Source organism: Heterocephalus glaber, unplaced genomic scaffold, assembly GCF_053883595.1.
Source record: "Heterocephalus glaber isolate CG9 unplaced genomic scaffold, H.glaber_assembly_v1.0 deba00000896, whole genome shotgun sequence".
NCBI lineage: Eukaryota > Metazoa > Chordata > Mammalia > Rodentia > Bathyergidae > Heterocephalus > Heterocephalus glaber.
In genome coordinates this window covers 7,740,540-7,763,494 of record NW_028258170.1, presented here as the reverse complement: position 1 = coordinate 7,763,494, position 22,955 = coordinate 7,740,540, and the positions used below count along the sequence as shown (strand labels likewise).

Here is a 22,955-nt window from a genome sequence, read left to right as displayed (position 1 = left end):
AGGTAAAATTGGAGAAGACACTGACTGATTATACAGGACATGAAATAAGTAGACAAAACTAAAAATATATTTCCCTCACTCTGCCTGAGATATTTCACTTACATCTTTCCCTGTTATTTGAAAAATTGAAAACAATTTCAAGCCAGACTCTCTTTTAACAATGGAAACGACTGGGCACGTCTTCAGCAGAGGTCCACTCTCTGTTCTGGTTATGTAGTTGCAACTGTGAAAGAAAAGAAGAATTTTAGTGGGATGAATTTACTTTGTGAGGAAAATATATGTTTTATAACATGGAAGACTTTAAGGAAAAAAACTGGGTTTGGTCAAACTGGTCTTATTTTTTTTTTGGTACCAGGGATCGAACTCAGGTCCTTGCGCTTGCGCAGCAGGTGGCGAAACCACTGAGCTAAATCCCCGGCCCTAAACTGGTCTTATTATCAAATATTTATCATCCTTCTTACAAGAATTATCACAAGTCCTTGTCCTTCCTGCATCATTTTGGCCCAGGTTTGGCCAACAGAGCATGATGGGAAGTGTGGTCTGCCCAGCACAGAAGAAATCAGTTTTCTCTCCCTCCACCAGCTGAATACCATGTCCTAAATAAAAATCCTTCCTTTGGTCTAAATTACATAATAAAATAAAAGTCACTAAATTATGATAATGATTCACATATCAAAGGAGAGAAAAGAAAATTGTTCTCTTATATCTAAAATAATATGGGCTAGTTTGTTACAACATAATAATGTTGTAAAATTTGAAGGATCCGGTACGTTTGGCTTTTTATATTTCTTAGAGTTCTAAATGAAATGTACTATTAAAAGTCCTGTAATTGCAAATGCCCTGTTTCCCTGAAAATAAGACTTAACTGGAAAACAAGCACTGGTCATCACCGTGGTGACAGCCAGTGTCATGCAGAAGATCACACCTCATGATTCCTATGCACAGCAGCTACTCTGTAAGACAGGTGAGGCAAAGTGATTGGGGCTGGCATTTTTTATCTCTAGTTTTTGAGGCTGATTACTTTCTAGTTAGGTCTAATTTTGGGGAAAACAGGTGTGTTAGGAAACTAACTGACATGCCTAAGTAAGAAGGGGGCATGTTTGCAATAAAAGTGGTTATGTTAGTTTTCTGTACTGTAAAAAATATGTCAAATAATCAACCAATGAAGTGAAAAGGCTTGTTTTGGGTCATAGTATTGGAGGTTTCAGTCCATGGTCTTTGGGCTCCATTGTCTTTGGGCTATGATCAGGTAGCAAATCACAGCAGGGAGTGCTTGCAGGAGAAAAATTAGTTTTTCATAGTGGGACTGTGAAAAAGAGAAAGAGAAATGGGCAGGGTCCCATTCTCCCTTCAAGAGCACAGCCCCAGCACTGGAAGATCTCCCCCTGGGCCCCAGCTCACTACCTCCAACAGCAGCAGAACTGGGAAGCCAGCCTTTACACACAGGCTGTGGGGACGCTTCGCTTAGACTATAGCAGCAGGCGTGCAGCAAAAGCCAGATATTCAAAACAACTTGAGCCAAGGTCTTGAACATCACTTGAAATAAATAATCTTGTCCACAACTTTTTGTTCCCTCTCTCTCCCCATCTTCTTCTCCCTCTCCCTCTCTCCACCACCTTTTCTATCAATGTATTAATATTTCCTTCACTTTAAAATTATCATTTTAAAATTTGTTTTTAACTTATAAATAAAAATACAAAAATTATGCATGTAATTACTTGGGTACTATATGACGTTTCAATATATTGGGTAATGTTTAACTCAGGTTGAACATATTTATTTCCTCACTTACCATTTTTCTATGGTGAAAATTTTCATAAAAATTCTCCTTACTTTTTAAGATGTGCAGTACATTATTGTTAGAAACAGTCACCCTTCTGTGCCATAGCTCACCAGAACTTCTTCCACCCGTTTAACTGTAACAGCACACACTGATCAACACTTTTCATCCTTCCCACTCTTATAGCCTTGTAACCACCATTGTCTGCTCAGCACTTTTACACTTAATTAATGGGTAAGGTCATAAAATACTTGTCTTTTGTGCTTGGACTATTTCACATAATAATATGATTTACAATTCCATCCATGTTGCTACAAATTACAAAATTTCATTCTTTTTATGTGTGAATAGTAGTACGTTTTTGTAGATGTTGCACATTTTGTTTACTGATGCATAAATAAACTTTATTCAAATTAAGTAGAAGGATACTTAGGTTATTTCTATTTCTTGCCTATTGTAAATAATGCTACTATGAATATGGGAATGCACATGTCTGTCTTGTTATACTGATTTCATTCCCCTTGGAGATAACCAGCTAAGGGGGTCAATGGATCAAATGACAGATCTATTTTAATTTCTTTGGGAACCTCCATATTATTTTTATAGTGAATGTAGTGATTGGCATTCTTATCAACAGTATGCTAGGTTTTTCTTTTCTCCACATCACCATCTTTAGTCTTTTTGGTAACAGCCATTATTACTGATGTGAAGTGCTAGCCCACTGTGGTTTTGATCAGCATTCTCCAGATGATTAGTGATGCTGAGCATTTTTTTCATGTCCCTGATGGCATTTTTATATGTCTTCATTTCATTAATGTTTCAATTTAGATCCGTTGCTTATTTTAAAGTCATTTGTTTGATATCGAGTTTTTAAAGTTGCTTCTGATTGTCAATGTCATGCCAGTTATATAGTTTGCAAATATTTTCTCTCATTCAGTAAATTGTTTCTTCACTCGGTTATTTCCTTTGCTGTGCAGAAGCTTTTCAGTTTAATGTAATCCCATTTGTCTGTTTTTCCTTTTTTTCTTATGCTTTTGATGTCCTTTCCAAAAAATTTCTGGCCTGTTCCAATGTCTTCAAGCGCACTCCTCCAGCCAACTGATTTTTGACAAAGGTAATAGAGCACACATTGGAGAAAAAAATGGCCTTTTCAATAAATAGTGCTGGAAATCCACATGCATAAAAATGAAATTAAGTCCTACCTCTTACCAGTTACAAAAATCAACTCAAAATGGACTAAAGACAAATATAAGACCTGAAACTATAAGATTAAAGGAAAAAAAGAAGAAAGGTAAAGTAAGACACGTTATATTTGGTCATTTACTGTTGTGTTATTTATTCCCATACCATTTCTGTTCCTTCACTATTGAGCTTTGTGAAAGAGCAGATGGAGCTTCTGGCCCCACTTTCTCACTGCCTCTCCCTCCTCACTCTCTTCAGTAGATTTTCCAAGATCCCGAAAACTACTCAGTGTTCAGATCCCCCGTACCTGGCTTCTTAGCAAGTTTTAGCTCTGTTGTTTGTATGCTGTTTCTTGAAATATTCTCTGTCCTTTTCCAGATGTGGCTCCCAATTATCCTTCTACTTATTTTTATCATTCCACTTATTTCCTGCAGTTTTTCTCCCTTAACCCAACCATGAAATATTGGGTTTTTCCCCAAGTTCTATTTGGCAGTTTTTCTCTCCTGTAGGTAGTCCCTCAGTAAGCTCACTGTGCCTTTGGCTGACACTGAAGCACACCTGAAAATGATGTATAAATCCACAGTCCAGATTCATATCTCCTTCTCACTGTGAGCCCAGACAGGGATGACACTGGAAATCTGTGAAGATGGGGAATCAAATGTGCACACAGGAATGAGTGGGAAGGTGAACCTAAACCAAGGACAGCAAACAGCTGGAGAGTACAGAGAAGAGCAGGAAGTAAGGGACAAATTGAGAAAGGGGACATGATAATGAATGTTTCCAGACACTGCTTAAGAAGTGGAAAAGGACAATACCTATGGTTTCTCAAATCTAAAAAGAAAGGAGCTGCCAAGTATGATAAACAAAATGTGTTAACATCTATGTGATAGAACGACATGAGATTAAAGTATTTGATTAGACTAGTATGTTTGGTTCATTAATTTAACTGGTTCAGCACCAGGAATTGAGTTCAGCAATTAAGTGCATTCACACCTAATGATGCTAGGGAATATTAATATAAATATGTTCAGAAAAATAGTAAGTTTGTATTTAGCTTCAAAATACAGTGAGTCTATGTTGCTGTAGTTTGACTCTTACGTGTTATCCAAAGGTCCATGTATTAAAGCTTCCTTCTCTGGCTGATGGAATATTTAAGAAGCAGAGCCTAGCTAGATGTCTTCTAGTCACTTCCAGTTCACCCTGCAGGGACTGTGGGAGGCTGTGTCCTACCCGGGGAACTCAGAAGTGGTTTTGGTCCCCACCTGCTCCCACTGTAATTCTGCCTCATCATAGCTCAAAGCAATCAGCATAACTCATTATGGACAGTAACTTCCAAAACTGTAAGCTCAGAACACTTTTCTCTTTTTCTCCGCTTAAAAATTAAATTTATTTTAATGGATACATGAAAACATAGATATTGTGCATACTGTATTAATGAGTTACAAGGTGAAGTCTCATTGTATATATACATTGTGCGATGTTCATATCAGGTGTCTCCTCAAACATTTATCATTTTTATCAATTGTTTATGGTGACATGTTAAAATCCTTTCTTCTAGCTTTTTGACATCTACATTGCATTATTGCCATCCACAGTCGCCTTGCTGGTCAATAGCACACCATAATTCCTCGCTCCTATTCAACTTAGCATCCATTGTTCAGCTATCATCAGCAAATTATAAATTGATAATTTCAAGTATTTTGCTATAATGATGGAAACCTGAATAATGTATAAATCAAACAAGAGAAAAAGTATGAGATCTAGAAGTAAATAGATATTTGGGGCAATAAAGCAATAGTCCTTGGGACAAAAATGTAAGCCGTAGAATTTTTCATGAAGAATAAAGAATATGTTGCTAGGAAATATTTTGATCAGAATGTTATAAGAGAGCATCCTGAATTTAGAGTTAGTATTATGAAAAAATTCCAGGAGAACAATGAAGATTTAAGCATGCAGATATGGCAAGCTGAATAGGCTAAGGGAGATAAAGTCACTTTCACCTCAGCTTGAGAAGTGAAAGTATGGCCAAGTAATGGAGAAGGTGCTGTATGATACACCTCGAAATTACACACATGAATATTACTTTGTAATACCATAGGATAGATAATATATCAAGAGGTGGTGCCAGGATAGCGGGTTCAAGGAACAGAAAGCAAAATGGAAGAAGAAGGCAGGTAGTTCACACTGGTTAGGGCTGGAAAATACATTTCATAAGCTTTGTAATGGGTCTTAAATTTATGGATGATTCCATTTAGAAAGAACACATTGTCCAAACTTTTGGACTGAAGTCATCTTCAGGGATTAATCCAGCAAGGAAGCTGACATCATCATTCAAGATAAATACACCTGCAAGGCTGTCATCGCAGGGGAGGATGAATCCAGCTGTGAAGCTGGCTGAGGTAACCAATGTAATGCTGTTTCTGTCTGCCTAGAGAAAGCCAGATGTGATTAAGATCTTGTCTTGCAGGGCTCTTGCATTACCGCATAAGTATCCAGGTAAAGTGGAAGGGAAGTGGAGTGAGCACATGCAGGTGTGGGCTGGTTGGATAAGACAGAGGGTAGAGTCTGAGCCTTCATCCTGGCTTGGGATTGGGGCTGGGAAGAGTCTCAGAGCCTGGGCTGTGGGCTGGAAGGATTGTATTTCTCACTGGTGCCAAAAGAGGGGATGCATATGAGCTCTATCAGCGTGCTCAGATGGTACAAGAGAAGGGCATGCTGGGATTTGAAAGCAACTGGGGCTCAAATGTCTAAAACAAAATCAAGATTTTTCTTTTATTAATAACTACTTATAGACTAATATAAAATTTAACAATACCTGGAAATCAAAACTGATAGACAATAAGAGAGCACATGAGAATGCACACATAATAATAAACTTAACTTCTTTGAAGTTACTTTCAACTAAAAGACTAAGGGAACAGAAGAGATTCAGACAGGATGAGAAATAACAAATAGTTTAACCATTGCAGGAACTAGATCCTAGGTTTAAAACATGTTTTTTTATTTTTTAACTTTAAAAATAACCAACAATTTTTCTCTCCATTGTTTTAAACTTAGATTCTTTCTCCTCTATTTTTCATTCAAATGGTTGTAAAAGCTGCATTTTATGCCATTTCCACCCAACAGATGCAGGAAATTCTGGAAATCTTTTAACAAAATCTGTGCTGTAGACATTTCCTACTGAATAATACAGGCTGCCACAACTCATGTAAACTAAAATTTAAAGCAAAGCAAAAGCCCTTTTGTCATTTAACCCATCAATTACGGGATGAGAGTTTTAAAAAGCAGATTAAATTTTTATTATGATAAATTAGGGATGTCAGAATGAACTTACCTTGAATATGTGTAATAAATTTTGTAATTACTGTGATTTTAATTGACTATCACTATGTTTGAAAGTCACTTTTTTCTCAAATAGCTAACTACATGACAGAAGCAAAGTAAAAACACTTTTACAGAAATACACTCATCCAAAAATGTTCATAAATGAATTTCCACTAAACTAATGCATCATTTAAATATTTTGCTCTACATACTCATATCAATATGCCCTGGAATTTTGGTGTGTGAACATACTTAACTATGCCCACAATTCAATAGTTAGGCCTAAATAGCCTCAGAACCAATTTATTGTGCCACAGCACTTAGATCCATTGGCAAGACACATCAGGTTAATCAAATCACTTGATCTCATTACATTCTTCCACGTGTATATAAACAGTTTCACATTCATTTTCAAGTCTAAGATACATTGGATGCAAAGTACACTCTGCACTGCTTCAAAAGTTCATAGACTGAATGCTGACACAATATGGAAAAGAAATTTGATTCTCTTCTACACCAAGGTTTTAAAAAGGAGAAATTTTTTGACTAATACTGAAATATTTCTGAGAGCTCTTATTGATAATATTAATATATATGTATACATATATATATGTATACATACATATATATATACATGTATGTGTATGTGTATATATATATATCTATATATCTATATAGATATATATATATGTATCTTCTCCTTACTTAGAAAGGGATGGAGGGGAGAGAAGCAGGAAGTGAAGAGACAGGAGAGGGAGGGGAGGAGAAAAGAAGAAAAGAAAAATAAATTGAAAGAACTGGCAATGACAGTTTATTCTGCAATATGTCCAATAACACACTGAAAGTCTCAATTCATTTTATTGGTTATTGTAATAAGTCCAATATAATCACTTGCATCAGTCACAAATTACATAAAAAATAGAGGAATTGCACAGAAATGTTTGTAACTGGTCCTGTTGGACACCCCTCATAGAGGCACAATGTGGAGCTTTGCTAGCTGTGCCTCATCAAATCCTTGGGGAAGGCCAGCTGTACCACTTTTCAGTGCGGAATGCCTATTCCCATGCACAAAGAAAAGTTTCATCAGCTGTACTAGTGTAATAGTTTCATTTCTTGTTGTTATACCCCAATATGCTTTTACTAACTAATATGTTTAATAATGTGGAATTTTTGTAACTTGATGGTCTAAGGAAGTTGAAAGCATTCCAAATGTAATAGATTTTATTTTGGAGTTTTTCATCAGTTATAAACATTAATTTTACTTTATGAACAAATAAATTTCATATACCACAATGAGCCTAGCCATGGATGGGAGATAATGTATGCCATTTAAACAATATAGCAACTTAGTTTGAAAATAAGTGATGCTGAAGATCTTATAGAATGTGAAATAACTCTAATAATTATATCTAAATTACTGATAATCACCTTGGAAATGCAGCTTCAAGCTCTGTGTCACGGCATGGAAAGGACTGGCAGGTTTACATGTGAGAACTAGTGATAACATAAAACATTACAGCAGCAGGTCCTCAAGAAAAACCAAGACACGGGGCTGGGGATTTAGCTCAGTGGCACCATGCCTACCTCACAAGTCCAATGTTGTGAGTTCAATCCCCAGTACCAAAAGAAAAACCAAGACAGGAAATACGGGACTGTTTTGTGGCATGCCGAGCATGAGTCTGCTGTCCATTAACATATAAACAACCATCTCCATTGAGTGGTTAATGGAGGAGTTTTAGAGCTTGATCAGCCACACACAAGTCAAATTCAGTTAATATGTGGCACCACACTGAGATAGAAGAGAATAAAGGGAGATGGATAGAAGGAGACAAGGAAACCTTATTTATAAAGCTTACATCTCTGCCCAACTTTTCTGTCTCTTTTACTGTCTTTAGACATAGGGTCAGATCTCTGCTCAACTCTGAACACAAGCATGTTAATAATCATTTAAGAAGTTTCTGCGCTACGAGCTTTATGGGCCTAAATTTAGCTAGTCTATTTCATCCCCCTTCAAGACTGAAGAATAATGTAATTTGCAGGGTTTGTAGATATGTAATTGCTAGCTTTTACAATGTCCAGCTCCAGACCCTGCTGGAGCAAAGCCTGGAAGTCTTGGCCATTGTCCTAAACCTACACAGGACCTGGCAGACCAGCCCATGACATGAGCACCCTTCCCCAGCAAGAGGAATCACCTCACAGGAACCAAGTTCTCCTCAAGACTAAGACTCTTCCCAGGCTGTGACAGGAGTGCTGAGGAAAGGATCAGGTGGATTGGAGTCCACTGTATCCCATAACATGGCCCCTTTTCCAGGTGAGTGGCCTGTGTGGTGCTCTTCATCAGAAGGAGACTCTCCAGGTACTAAAGTTGCAGCCCTTCTCCCATTCTCTTTTACTAACTCTGCCTAATAAATCATCCTGGGTCTCACACTATCTTATCCTGAAATTCTTGCTCCATGGTCAGGGTCAAGAACATACTCAGCGAGCAAGATGAGGCCAGTCTCTTCTTCTTTGGGGAAGCTCTTTGGACCCTGCTTGGTGAAAAATAACATAGGTGAGTTTAGTGTGAAAAATGTAAAGAGATTTTTCTCACTTGCAAATATTGAGCACATATAAAGGTCATCAGCTTCAGTGAATATTATATAAAGTGGAATAAACTGTCATTATTCAGATAGCATATAAACATTAATTTCACTGTAAGGGTATCCTTATGAACTACATGACAATGTGTTAAACAGAAATTACCTTTCACTCACATTTAATTAAATTGGATGTGCCTTCTACCTGAAACTATCATGTTTGCAGAGTCCATGGAGATACTATGAGCTTACTTATAGCATAAGCATTAAAGACACTCTTTTATTCATCTAATAGTTATTAAACCATAAATCCACACCAGATAATTGGCAATTTAAGCAGTCAATCTCGGGAACTAGACAGGAAGGAGGAGAAAGAGAGCAGAGTCTAAAATACAACAATTAAGCTCAGAAAAACTGTGGAAGACAAAGAAAATGACATGTTTTTAAAACCTCAGGTAACTTTAATAGATGTGAGGAATAAAGTATAATGAAATTAGATAAAATAGAGATTTTAGATAAAGTTGGCCATCACACTTTAGACTTATGGAAGTAACAGCAAACTACGCTGCTGAATGCAATTAACAGATACTGATGACTGAGATAGAACAGAGGCGAAAGGCATCACAACTGAGTGAATTCTGAGGTGAACTGTTATAGTAGTCTATTTTCATGGACTCTGAGGAACTACTTGAAGCTGGGGACTTCATAAAGAAAAGAGGTTTATTTAGTGTAATTTTGAAGTCTGCGATGACAAACTGCATTCTACTGGCTCTGGTAAGGACATCTGGCTATGTCACATCATGGCAGATGGCATCATGGCAGGACCAGAAAGCCAGAGTAAGGGTAGGGGCCAAGTTTGTGCTTTTCATAACAACCCCTCATGAGAAGTAGCTAGGGGATCCCATGAAAATAATTCAGTGCCATGGAAACTACCTCAGCCCCCTCCAAAGGGGGCACCCCTGCCACCTAGTGGCACTTCAGGAGCATCTGCCTTTCAAAAGCTCCCCTTCCCTCTCAACGTGACCATGCTGAGAAGCGGACTTCCAAATACGAACCTTTGGTCAAACAATAGTGATTTCTGGGCTTGTGGGTGCTGAAAGGACTTTCTAGAATGGTAGCATTTAAAGTACCTGAGAGCATGAGACGATTGTGATCAAAGCAAAAGTCCATTTGACTGTGTGTGACCCAACATGATGTTGTTCTTGGAAGTATAGAATGATGAAAACTGGGTACATAGAAGTACAAGAATTTGGACATATAGAGAACTGTCAAACCACTCACAATAAGGAATAAGGTTTCAGTTAAAGGATGAGATTGGAGGGAAAGTACTGTGATGATTCTATTCTTTTTTATCAGATGTATCATTTAACGCTTAGTTTTATGTATGTGTGTGTGTCACTGATAGGGAAAAATATTAGATAACTTAGTAGATTGAATAATAAGGTAGTTATAGAAGCAAAATAAATAATGTATTTCTTTAAGATTTGCTTTTCCTGTAACTCTTGTTGTTTAAGGTGATGATTATCTGACTCTGTAACCAGTAACTTCATTATAGATAACATTTTAACCTAACAAAGTTGCAATGCTTGGGTAAATTTACAATGTATATGTGCTTTATCTTGTTTCTGTGACTTGTAAATAGGAATCGAAATTGTGTTTACACATCAAAGACCACTAGGGATGAGATACTGACTAACAAAGGTATAAAAGAGGAGACTAACAAAGAACGCAGGGTGGACACTGAACAGACCGGTTTCTGGTGGTCTGGCCTGCTTGCAAGTAAAACTTTTATTATTTTACCCAAATTCTATGTCTCCTTGTATTTCTGTGATTTCCAGAACATCACAACTACTGAATGTATTTTTCCAATTTCTGTAACTATACCTTAGGCTCCCTAAGGGATAAAGAACATGGTTTATTCATCTATAATACCCAATGCACATAATGTAGCAAACTAGGATGCTTCATAATTATGTGTTAGTGAAAAAAAATGTATTCTTAGTGACACTTTCAATGTGAGATTGGAGATTACTAAAAATGTCAGAGGATTTTTTTCATATCTTTCTTTCTTCCTTTTACAAAATTTGAAGGTACTTTTGAGATATAATTTCAGTACACTAGAGAGCACAAATCTTAAATGCACAGCTTGACAGATCTTGAAAATGTAGACAGCCTTGCAACTCAGACCTGTCAAAGTTGGCTTGCCACCAGCACTGACTGAGCCCATCTTCTCCTGGCTTTGCTTCAGCCATGAGAAAGGGAGTGTGAGGTCAACCACCAAGAGTATTAATACATGCAAGTTCACAAGTGGTGTGAGGGAGGACTTCCCTCCTACACCCTTCCCGAGAGCAGTTTTAAACATTTACCAGGACACCATTACTTATTACTATAGCCAAGTTAAGTTGCATATTTTCATCATCAGGATTACAACTTCATTTCATGCTTCTTTCAACTTGTTCTCTTGGCAATGACTACTCTTTGGGTTTCGATCATGTTGACTAATTTTTTGATTGGTCCTAAACTTCATGTGAATGGAAACATATAGTATGCATTCTTTTATTTTAGGCTCTAAATTTAGCATAATATTTTTTATCTTAACATGTTATTGTATCAGTATTATGTTCCTCCTTTATGAGTGTTTAATATTCCATTGCATGAATAAATTAAAATTTGTTCATCCATTATCCTTTGATGAAAATTTGGGTTGCTTCCTGCTGGGGGCTATTTTTGAATAAAACATCTATAAATACTTTTGTACACATTGTGTATATGTTTGTGTGTGTACGTACACGTGAGTACTATGTATTTTTTTCACTGTGTACATAACTAAGAATGAAATTGTTGGATTTCAGAGTAGGTATGTTAAACTGTACCAAAAATTGCTCAACAAACCCCTAAAATAACTATACTATTTTATATTTATACTAAAAGGTGCATTTTTTATATTTCTGGCCTCAAAATGTAGCTGTTTAGATAATTCAAATTTGAATTTGAAACTAGTACACATAAGGCTATCTTCTTCTTAAATTTTATGTCACTAACTCAATTTTGCAGAACCAGAATATTGTATAAAGTAATACAAAGTTTTTAATAAAATTAAGTAACATTGCTCTACAGATTATGAAAGCACATCATGTGCTATGATAGTTTTTTACTTAGGTGACCAGGTAAAGGAATCATGCTTATGTGGATTCTACCAAATGTCTCCAAATAACTCTTAGTTATCTTTATTTAAAGACAAAGAATAACAATTAGCAATGGTTTTATTTATGTATTTTCATTACATAATTTTTCTCTGGATTTATTTAGCTAGTTAGAATGTTTGTGTTATAAGGAATTGAACCCAAGGCCTTTTGCATGTTAGCCAAGTGCTATAGTGCTGAGCTACTTCCCCGGATGAATTTATTTGATACATAAAAACTAAAAATGCAGATATACATCTTGTCAAATTTAAATCAAGTTAAACATATCTTTCTCCTAAAACATTTATCATGGATTTATGGTGAAAACTTTCAAAATCTTTTCTTCTAACTTTTGAAATATCAGGAAACTAGTATAATCTACAGTCAACCTGTGTGCAATATTACACCAGAATAACTTTCTCCTCTCCGAGTGTAATTTAGTGCCCACTGATCTACTTTCCCCCTCCTCCCTGCCCTCCTCCCTTCCCTCCTCCCCAGGCTTCAGAAACTCTCCATTTCTATGAGATCATCTTGTCTGCATGCCACATAAAAATGGCCATGTAGCACTTGTTTTTCTATAATAGGCTAATTTCATGTAGCATAATAATCACCAGTTCCACCCAATGTTGTCATCATTGATAAGATTTATTGTTTTTCTTACAGATAAGTGGTATTCTACAGCATATAGATACCACATTTTCTTTATCCATTCATCACACGATAAACACTTAGTTTTCACTTCTTGTTGTGTTAGCTTTCCATTACTGTGACAAGAAAACCTGTCATAATCAACTTATATAGAGAGAAGTTTTACTTTTTTTTATAGTTTTGGAGGGGTCAGCCCATTATCTGTTGGCCCAGGTGCTTTGTGCCTGTGCTGTTGCTTTTAGTAGAGAAAGTTGTTTACTTCATTGCCAGGATGCAAAACACAGGAAGAAAAAACGGCCTGGGGTCCCATAGCAGTCTTTGAAGGAATGCCAGTGGCCTTGGTGCTCCCTGTAAGCCCCTACCCACAAAGGCTTCACAGCAGCTCAATTGCACTGCTCTAGGAATCAAGCCTTTACCACAAGCACCTTTGAGAGAAACTCCAGATCTAAGCTATGGCACTTGGCTTTTGTGAATGGTGTTTCCCTGAATGAGGTACACAAGTCTTTGACATACTGGTTTCATTTCCTTTTAATATATACCCTGGAATGAGATTGTTGGATCTGATGACAGTTCTATTTTCATTTTTTAGAAGTATCCACATTGTTTTCCCTAATGGCTATATTAACTTAGTGTCTCACAAATATGTGAAAGTATGTCCTTTTATTCACATCCTTGAAAAAAAGAAAATTAAATCTGGAAAAATAGTTTATTTCAAGTACTCATAACTATTTCATAATAACACAAAACAACAAGTAGATTTTATTAAATTTCAGTAATTATAAATAAGTGCAATCAAGACTTTCATTATTAAATTGCTATTTTGATATCTGGCTATTTGGGGATGCTTATTCAAGTTCAACAATCTAATGATAAGAATGACAAAGAGAAACCAATTCTATAAGAGTGATAGGTTTGTCTGTGACATATATCATTAGACTTCATTAATAAATTAAACATATTTTCACTGAAAAGGGAAACAGTAGAGAACCTACTAACTAAAAAGATAAAATTGGATTATGAATAATTTATATCAATCAAAGTGAGAATTTAGGTCTAATAGACAAGTTACTTGAGAAAATTACCATAGCTGAGATGAAAATATTTTAAATAATTAAATTATCATAAAATGTATTTTATAAAGAAAATTCCAAGTCTAGGTGTATTAATTGATAAATGTTTCAATATACATATCCCAGGGAAAGAGCACAACAGTGGAATTGCTGTGGACGTAAGCCTACTCAGAAGAGGCTGGAAAGTTGTTCTCCCTTCCTGGCTCCTCCTTCAACTCCCTTTGGTTCCTGGATGCCATGAGGGGAGCAGGTTTTCTCTGCCCAGGATCTTGCATCACGTCTTTCTGCCTTGGAGCTCACCCATTATGGACTGAAAACTCTGCAAACTCTGAGCCAAAATAAACCACTCCTCCTTTAAATTGAGGGTGTTGGATATTTTGTTCCAGTAATGAGGAAACTAAGATACCCAGCAAAGAATAAAAGGAATCTCATGGTTCATCTGATAAAGAATATTGCAAAAAAAGTCTATAGTATACGTTTTACTGAATGGTAGAAATTGATTGCCTTCTTTGTGAATAAGGACAGAGACAAGAATGCCTTCCATCAACCATTCCATTCAACACTGTGTGGAAGGCTTTTGGAAGTACAACAGGAAAAGAAATTGTATAAACAGCATGAAAGTTGAAGGAGAAATATTTACTGTCTGGACTTGACAAGATTTTGCAGATTGATAAATCAAAAAACCCTAAAAACAATATACAAATTAATAAGTGAATTCAATTAGATACTGAAATCAAGGTTAACAGGCAAAATTTGAGTCCATTTCCATAAACCCACAAAAAATTAACAAAGCTACATTTTAAAATAACTTCTGCACTAGCATGAGAATCATGTTTCTAGGAATAAACCTAGTAGAAGATGTTCAAGATTAATAATTGAAACCACAAAATATTATTCATAAACTAACATTTAAATAAACACAAAGATACATTATGTTCAAAATTCAAAACTGTAGAATATAATTTCTCCCAAGGTTGATTTGAAGTGTCAATGAAACTTAAATCAAAAATCACAACAAGCATTTGAAGAAAAACAATGATGAGAAACATAGAGGTAGGCTTGTATGAGAAGGCGAATTGGGATAGGGATGGATGAGAGAGTGGGAAAGAGAAAGGGAAGCAAAAATTATTAAGATGCAATATGTATATTTATCAATTCCCTAAGATATATGTAATTATTTTATATCACAAAAATGTACTAATAAAAATAAACTAAAATAAAATCTAAAGTTTTCAAATTTCACCAAAAAATAACATTTTGATATGAAACTGACTCCTCTTACCAGTTACAAAAATCAACTCAAAAAGGATTAAAGTCTTAAATATGAGACTTGAAGCTACTAGAAGAAAACCCAGAAATGCTTCAGTGCATTTGACCAGGCAAGGATTTTTGGAGAACAACCCAGACAGGAAATAAAAACAAAAATAGAGAATGCGATTACATCTAACTAAAACATTCTTGTACATCAAAGTAAACAACCAAAAAATGAAAAGATGGCATTATAGAGTGTGAGAAAATATTTGTAAACTATATATGTGAAAAAGTATTGATATCTAGAATATATGAAAACCTTAAACCTCAATATCATATAAACAAATAACAATTAAAAATGATACTATACCAAATAGATATTTCTACAAAAAGACATGCAGAAGACCAACAGGTACATGAGAAAATGTTTAACATCACTAACCATTAGTCACTGCAAATCAAAAGCACAATGACAGGGCAGAGGAAAGGATGGGGAAAATTGATGAATGGGTCTAAGTTCAGTTAGATAAGTGTAAAATTTTTGGTGTGCTGTGAACAATAAGGTTAATATAGATAAGGATAATGAGCTGGACATTTCAAGGAGCTACAAGAAATGATTTTCAAGTCTTCCCCACACAGAAGTGATAAATGTTTGAGAGATAAATATACTGAAGCTGATTTAAATATTACAGAATGCATACATGTTTCAAAACATCTTACTACCTCTTTGATATGTACATTTGCATGTTTTATGTATCATTAAAATAAGTTTAACTTAAAAACAGCCTTGTTCACTATTAGAAAAATGTAACACTGAGATTCCATCTCATCCCAGAAAGAATGTCCAGCATCAAGAAATCAAATAATACCAAATGGTGACTAGGTCACAGGGAAAAAAGAACCCTTCTACACTGTTGGTGGGAATGTAAACTAATACAACCACTATGGAAATCAGTATGATGTCTCCTCAAAACATTAAAAAATAAAAATTAAATTTGACCCAGATACACCTCTTCTAGGTATCTTCCTGAAAGAGTTAAGCCCATGTTTGTATCAGCACAATTCATAATAGCTAACTCTTGGAAGCAGTCTAAATGTACATAACAGATGAATGGACAAAGATACTGTGGAAGTACATAAAATTGAATACTACTCTGCCATAAAGAAAGACAAATTTGAGACATTTGTAGGAAAATGGCTACACCTTAAGAGCATTGTGTTAAGTAAAATATATCAGACACAAAGGCTTAACTAACACATGATTTTTCTTATATGAGAAACCAAAATTATACATAAAGAGCAAAATAAATGAGAGATAATAGGAAGTGAGGAGACAGATCTTTCCCAAATGGCAAGGGATTGAAAAGGAGGAGAGGGAGAAGAAGGGGAGGCAAAATGGATGAAGAAAGAAATTAAGATGTGTTTTATAGATGTACCAACTCCACACAAGGAACATAAACATTATGTACTGCAAACATGTACTAATAAAATAAGCAGTAATAATATGTGGCACCACTGAAAAATTAGAAACATGATATTTACTTTGAAAAATTGACTTTCTATTTGAAAAATTCAGGTCAAAAGAAAAACTTTCCTAGTAAAAAAAAATATTTCCTAAGAAAATAATAAAAAAACCGAAGCTCACTTTAAATATATTTAAATAGTTTATAAACAGCTACAGGTAGGAAAGAGTGAAAATATGCACAACATGAAAATAGCTATAAAAATTAAGCTGGGTTTGATGGTGCATTCCTGTGATCCCAGAATTCAGAAGGCTGAGGCAGGAATATCACTGTGAGTTTGAGCCCAGTCTGGGCTACATAGCAAGATCCTGTCTCCATAAATAAATAAATAAATAAATAAACAAACCTGGAAGAGAGTATGTTAAGTGAAATAAAACAGACACAGAAAGACAAATGCCACAAGTTTTCTATCATGTGTGGAAGCTAAAAAATGTGGACATGAATGTAGAATAGTGATTTCTAGTGATTGGGAGAGAAGTACATAAAGAGAGGTCACTTTTGATCAGTGTATATTTTATGCTTGTGTTGAAATATCATACTGGACCTTATTGGTACATGTTATTGATGCATAATATGAAACAAAATTTATCTCTTATAAACAAAAAAAACAGAAATAAAAATATTGTGATTTAATAATAAACTTTAAAATGTGAAGTAAAATTAAAAATGCATTGGGCCGGGGATTTAGCTCAGTGGTTCCAGTGCCTTGCAAGCACAAGGTCCCAAGCTCAATTCCCGGTACCAAAAAAAAAAAAAGAAAAAAAGAAAAAAAGTGCAAGTATTTTTTGACCAAAGAATGACACTGCTACAAAATTACAGATATGGTAAAAAAAAAAAATACTCCTTAATGGTTAACATTTTTATACAAAATTTAAAAAAAAAAAACAGAGACTTAAGTGACTAGAGTTAAAGGACAGGGAAAATAAGCAAACATGAAGCCTTATATAGAATATATGTAAGGAAATTAGTGAATTTATGCCTTGATTCCTGTCTTAGTTACTGTTCTCATTGCTGAGACAAAATAACAACTATCCAAAGGTAAAGGAAGAAAAATTTATTGTAGTTCACAGATTGTAGAGATTTCAGTCCATAATCAGCTGGCTCTAAGGCAAGATATCTTGGTAGAGGGGCATCACAGAGGAGATGGCAGGGCAGGGCTTAGTGTCACACCCGCCTCCACTTGGCACCTCTGCTTTCGTGCAAGCCTATCTTCCAACAGCCAGCACCAGCATATCTTTATCTGTGGGCTTTTTCTTGCCACCAATCCTGTTCTGCCCAAAAGCACTAAGCTGAATGTCAGGAAAATAATGTCTCCCCCAAGCAGTCCTAAAGCCATCTCCTACAAGTGGGATAGCATCACAGTTCATGCTCTGCATGATACCCGAGTTCCCAACTTTGTTTAAACTCCAATTCCCCTCATTGTTAGTTTCTCCTCTCCATTCTTTATTCTGTTTCAGATCTCTGTCATCTGATAATGTGATATCACGTCAAAAATATTATGTCTACTTATTCTAAAATCCTCACATCAGCATCTGCTTCTGGGAAACCCATACTATGAAAACAAACAAGGTAGTAATGGCATCAAATTATCACAATAAAATATGCTATGGACCATAATAAGTAGCAAATGTCACGAGAATCAAACAATAGAGTTGTATTCATTTGTTCATTTACTACAAATATACTGGGCACACTTTTCTAGGTCTCTATTTAGTGAAAATATAAAAAAAATCCCACTAAGAAACTGTCCCACAGATTTCTAGAAATGTAGATTATTAACTAGAGAAAAATCACTCTGCCTAGGAAAAGATCCACTCAACAAATAGGCAACTGAAATGAATCAAATAGACATTTCTCAAAAGTAGTGCAAATGACCAATAAATACATGAAAAATGTTCAACATCACTGGTCATTAGAGAAATGTAAATTTAAGCAACACTGCGATTTCATCTTACTCCAGAAAAAAATGGCTATCATCAAGAAATCACATAACAACAAATGCTGGCAAAGCTGCAGGGAAAAAAAGAATACTTCCAAGTTGTTGGTCGGAATGTAAACCAGTACAAGCACTGTGGAAATCAGTATGGAGATTCCTCCAAAAATTAAATTTAGAAACATAGTCAACCTAACTATTCCTCTTTTAAGTATCTTCCCAATACAGTTAAAGACAACATATTACCATAATATATGCATACCCATGTTTATACAGCACAATTCATAAGAACTAAGTCATAGAAGGAGCCTATATGTCCATCTTTAGAGGAATGGATAAAGAAAATATGTTCTTTATACACAATGAAGTATTACTGTGCCATATAAAGGATAAATATGAGTCATTTGTAGGAAAATGGATACAACTTGAGACAATAATATTAAGTGAAATAAATCAGACACACAAGCTTAAATATTAGAAGTATGAGAAACTCAAATTATAAATTATTTAAAGAGCAAAATAGAAGATAGATAATAGGAAATAAGATAGATCTTTTGCAAATGGAAATGTGACCAATAGATGGGGGAAAGGCACACAAAATTGGGTTGGGGGAGAAGAATGGGATAAAAGTGAAGGAGATGAAGAGAAAGAAAGTTCAGAAAGAGGAAATAATGAAGACTGAAAAATATTTCTACAGGTAGATGTTTTTTGAGTTGCATTTTGCACAAGGAATAATTATTACAAACAGAAATGTGGAAAGTCGGACCCTAGGCAGAACAGCAGAAAGTTGAGAGGCCAAGAGTCACATCTATGGATATGAAAACATAACACAGCATGGGTAAGGAAGGCTGAGGAAGGTGAAAGAGAGAGGACAAGAGGGGAAGGCTCTGGAGGCCCTGCCACGATACCTGCAAACATGAATAATGGGAATCCACTATGCTTCTTGGCTCATGAGCTCCAACTGGCACAACCGTCTGTTCTGTAGCAGTGTAAGAAGAGTCTGTCCTGGCTTCAAGAGTTGCTAAGTGCCAGTGAAAAGCAGATGAGTGAGTTTGAAGATATAAACTATTTAATCTAAGCTACACTTGGCAGAAAATTATCAAGTGCTTAGGTACCAAAGGACCATAAGAAACATGTGCTCAGTCCCCTAACTCTGCAGAGATTTAAACATATGTCATAAATCCAAGTCTATCTAGTACACTAATTTTCCCATATAGGACAGTTTGAATCAAAATAATTGTACAACTATGCTATATATTTTGATGTTCCTGAGTAACAGCACTGTATTTAAGAATTCAACTCTCACAAAGGAGATAAGGTTGGCCGTGTGTTTTTACTGGTGGTAAGTATGTGTACACGGGAGCTCATTATGCTATGACCTGTAATTTGATATATTTGAAACTACTCACAGTAAAATGAAAAAGTAAACAATTCTCCAAAGGAAATTACAAAAAGTAGCAGATTCCTTTGAGGTTCCTTTCTATTCATGTGCTGTCCAGGGCTAAAGACTGGCAGAAGGGAGAAAGAAGAACAGCTTTCTCACTCTGAGCAAGAAAAGCTCTGGTGCAGTTCCTTCTCCCAGCCGCCAGCGTGTTCAGACTTAGGCCGGGCATCCCTTCTATCCCAGTCCTTGCTTGGCTTTCTCCTCGGCCATACCTTGCTTTCTTCCAAACCCCACAAGTTATTCCTGAGATCATTACCCCAATAAATCATCTGAAAAAGAACTCGGAATTCAGCACTAAATAATTTTATTTTAGAACTGTTAGGAATTAATCTGTTGATTAGATATAAAGACCAATTATAGGAAGCAAAGGCCTGTTCCCAGACTGAGTCTGCTTTCTTATCTATGGTAATCAGTTTTGTGAACATCGGTTTCTTCTGAAAAATGAGGAAAATAACACTTCCACTACTATACTGAATCATATGGTGAGCAACAAATGAAATTATTCATTTGAAAGCACTTTTGAAAAGGAAAAGTTCTATATGATTACCTTACTATGCTATTTTATTATCACAAACAGTTGTCAACTGTGTGAAATTTAATTATTAATGCATTAATGAATTTGACATGAGAAAATAGTTTAAGGCAAATCAAGACTTGTTGCAATATGCACAACACTGGGCTGACTTTTTTGTTTTTCTTGGGGCTTTCTTCTCTGCCTGCCTTTTCCTGTCAAGCTTGGAGCTAGATGTGAACTTGAACTTTCAGAACTATGCTATCTTTATGTAAAAGAAAAGCATATTTTGATCTATTTTCCAGAGGTGAAGAAATGTTTTGTAAATTAGATGCCAACAATTGATAACTTGTATTCTTCAAAACATAAAAATAAAACAGCAGTTCAGCTTAGTTATATACTGTATTAATAATCTACCTTGTGGATCATGTGCTCTGTTTGTCCAGAATGGCCACAGAAAAGAATAGATGCCGCTTTTTCAATTCAGATTCTAGTCCAGCAATATAAGTGCCCCTATCGCAGAGAATTTAAGTTCCTGTGTGAAGCAGTAATGCAAAGTGAAGACAGTATATTTACTATGACCTGATTAGAACTGCCAGGGAGTGAGGTCTTACTTGCATTATGTTCCTGATGTACAGGTCACCACTTTCACAAAAGAGTCATTGAATTCTCACTTAGTGATGTATTAATCCGGTGCACCACTTCCTAGGAATAAAGTTTGGGGAAAGAAAAGGAGTTAACTGTTAGTTGTATTTTACCCCCTTCCCTTTTTTTGTATGCTTAGTTTTTTTAAAAGTTATTATTCCTCATCCACACATTCCTGTACTAATGAGCATATCTTATAAATGTGGTTTTTCCGCAATATGTATGGAATTACCTTGAAATATCTAAAACAGAATTTAAACTACATGTTCTACTCTTGTGATACATTGTTAAATAAACTTCACTGAAAAATAATTATCTGTTGATCTCACATGGCTTGAGAGTAAGAGGTACTAGTTAGAAAGTCAACACAGGTTAAAGAAATGACTTGATAAACTGTGACAATCTTGTGCTTTGTTTTCCATTTTCCCACTGTAGTTTTAGCCCAGCAACACAGATATAAGACAAAGGAACAGAAACAATTTCTGTAAATTACTTAGGAACTTACTTACTTAGGAACTTACTTAGTTACTTACTTAGGAAAGCATGAAAAAAATTTAAATGCCATTGATTCTCAAAAGCATAGTGACCACAAAGAAAAGCATAAGAGTTTGCTGTTTTTAAAGTCTGCTGTGCATGCTGAAGTGGCTGCAATTTAAATAAACTTTTGAAGCTTTGAGCAAGAAGACAAATTAGCGAAGGCATTGCTAGTAAATGGAGGATACATTTTTAAAATACTTGGAAACACTTTGCGTCTGATTAATAGTGGACAAACTTGCTACTTGTAAGGTCTGGCCAAGGCATGACTGAGACCACCCAGGCAGGCAGAGTTCAAGGAACACGTGATAAGTATATTGCCATCTGGGTGCAAACAGGCCAAGGGCGAGAAAGCCATTGGCCCTGAAAGGAGGCTGCTTGATATGTGGAAGTTTAGGTAGGGGAGGGGACACTGATCAAGAGGGTGGAAAATTTTAGACTCCCATGGGTGGTGGGCCTGGGGCTGGCTGATAAACAGAGCAGTGGTGAGAGCAGCAGGGTGGCTGCTGGCTTCCTGTTATCTCTGTGCTTCTCTGGATGCAGAGAGCAGGTCTGTTTGGGCAGAGCATCCAACTTGGTGGCCTGCCACTACTAAATTAAAAATGTTTGTTTCATATTAAGTGAGTGGAATAGATGGAAAAATGGGTGAAAGACTGGATATGCTGTCCCACTGCCGAGGAAGTAGAATCATCGGAGTCGACTGGGTACAGTCTCGGACATGGGACTCTCCACAGCCTCATAGTTGAACACTGGCCTTGGAGCAGAAAGAAGGATCCTTTTCTGGGAATGAAGTTCCTGAAATTCAAAGGCAGACTTGAAACTGGGGAGATCTGTGCTTCCCACTGGTTCTCCTTGCCCCAAACTATAAAGGCCTCCCTGGGAACCAAGCTCATCCTTTGTCTCAAGCACACTTCTGTGTTTTAAAAATCCTCTGTCTCATTGACCTGGAGGCTGAATCTAAGCAACACTGAGTGAGTTTTTGCTCTTATGCCAGGTTTTATCTTTGCAGCTGTGCTCCTTCCAAATGAAATCATTTTGAACCAAATTAGCAATGTTATTGTAATATTATGAAAACAGAAACAGAGAAAGATAAATAATACCCCATGAAGTTTTTGGATCTATGGTCTTTACAAGTTTTGAACAATTTGTTTGATTGACATGATGTTAGTTCTTCATTGAGTCCTTCCCAAACTGAAGTAAACAAGATACTTCTGAATGAGATCTGTGATTATTCATCAGTGATTAGGTAGTCATGTGGCAGAGTTGTTATCTTAAATAACATCGGATGGCCATACAGATGAGGTGTGCAGTAAGTGCTTCCTTAAGGGCTTAATGTTAATTTATTTTAAAAT

General features: G+C 35.9%; 1 long non-coding RNA gene across 1 annotated transcript in view; it reads right to left on the bottom strand.

The window, feature by feature from the left end:
- LOC110346541 (uncharacterized) overlaps positions 1-22,955 on the bottom strand; it is a 48,731-nt gene that overhangs the window by 2,535 nt on the left and 23,241 nt on the right. Inside the window, exons 2-3 of the long non-coding RNA XR_015450020.1 lie at positions 21,039-21,129; positions 103-223 (exon numbers count right to left, since the gene is read on the bottom strand). This is a non-coding gene — a long non-coding RNA (uncharacterized LOC110346541). The remainder of the gene's footprint in view (positions 1-102; positions 224-21,038; positions 21,130-22,955) is intronic.